Below are 1,883 nucleotides of genomic sequence, written 5' to 3' on the forward strand. Positions count from 1 at the left end.
GAAAGGGGGAACCGATCACAAGGATCTACATATAACATCCTCCCTGGGGCATGGGCAAACAGAAAAGTGGGTGAAGGGAGACGCCGGGCAGTGTAAGATAAGATAAAATCATAATTTATAAATTATCAAGGGTTCATGAGAGAGGGGGGACCGGGGAGGGCGGGGAAGGGGGAAAAGGAAAATGAGGAGCTGATTCCAGGTACCCAAGCGGAAAGCGAGTTTTGAGAATGATTAAGGCAACGGATGTATAAGTGTGCTTTACGCAATTGATGTATGTGTGGATTTTGATAAGAGTTGTGTGAGCCCCAATAAAATTATTAAACACACACACACACAATATAGTATATTTTTGCCAAAAGATTTTTCCTCATCTACAGGTTCTTTTTATTCTTTTGGTAATGCTTTAAAGGGTATGAGTATTTAATTTTTTAGAAGTTCCTAGTTATCTAGTTCACCTTCTGTTGTTGGTGCATTTTAACTTATGTTTGATAGTATACTTATGCCATACATTTGGGCCCCTAGATTTGTCAGTGTGCTATCATCCAGGAACTTTATAAGTTTAAGTTTAGCATTTATGTCTTTGACCTGTTCTGAGTTGTTTTTTTTGTATGGTGTGCGATATGGATCCTGTTTCATTTTTCTGCAATTTGTTACCTCCAAATGTCGGGTACTTGCCCAGGAGTGATTAAGCCCAATCCATAATCACCCCAAGCCAAACAGAGAGGCAGATAAACTAAATTTACTAGGCACTGGTCTTAGAATATACTCTCACAGTATCTGAAACTGTAGAGTGAGCACTTCCCGGATTACAATTTCAACATGGTTTTTATACTCAGGTTTCCTCTTACGAAGACTAACTACAGTTTACATATAAGTGGGCCACAATTCTGGCAACAAGTGTCGTAGTTCCTAAACACAGCAGATTCCAGGGACTAAAAAGAAAAGTTACAGGGCGAATCTATCATTTCTCATAGTGGAGACTGTGAAGCCACTCCTGACGTCTGCTGATTACCCATAAAGACCACAGTCCAAGTATTCGAAGACAGGGCTGATTTATACTACAATGGTTTATGGTTTGTGACCCTCACACATTTTAAATTTGTTTTTGTGTAAGGTGTGAGGCACAGATCCTGTTTCATTTTTCTGAAAATGGATATCCAGTATTGCCAGCATCATTTATTAAATGTACTCTCTTGTCTCCCACCACTGAATGGTCAGTTTGTCATACTATGGGAGTTTGTGTGTTGCTGTGATGCTGGTGGCTATGTCATTGGTATTTCAAGTGCCAGAAGGGTCACCCAAGGTGAATAGGTTTCAATGGAGCTTCCAGACTAAGAAAAGCCTATGAAGAAGGAATAGGCTGTCCACTTCTGAATAATTAGCCACTGAAAACCTTACGGGTAGCAGCAAAACATTGTCATATACTGAAAACATCATGAATAGAAGCAGAACTTTGTCAAAGACAGTGCCAGAAAATGAGCCCCTCAGGTGGGAAGGCACTCAAAATCCAACTGAAGAAGAGCAGCCTTTTCAAAATATATTTGAGTAAAATGATGCAGATGGAGTAAAGCCTTCAGGACCATCATTTGGTGATGGGGCATGACTCAAAATGAGAAGAAACAACTGCAAATATAAATTAATAATATGAATCTGTAATGGATGACGTATGAATCTAGGAAAACTGGAATTCTTTAAAAAATTAAGTGGAAAGCATAAAGATAGATATTCTAGGTATCAATGAGCTGAAATAGATTGGCATTAGCCATTTTGAATTATAAAATTATGTAGTTTACTATGCTAAGGATGACAAATCCAAGAGGAATAGTGTAGCATTCATCCTCAAAAAGAGTATTTCAAGATCTATCTTGAAGTACAATGCTATC

The sequence above is a fragment of the Echinops telfairi genome, unplaced genomic scaffold (genome assembly GCF_000313985.2).
Source record: "Echinops telfairi isolate 266 unplaced genomic scaffold, ASM31398v2 ScPeMD7_7469;HRSCAF=8507_0, whole genome shotgun sequence".
NCBI classification, from domain to species: Eukaryota; Metazoa; Chordata; class Mammalia; order Afrosoricida; family Tenrecidae; genus Echinops; species Echinops telfairi.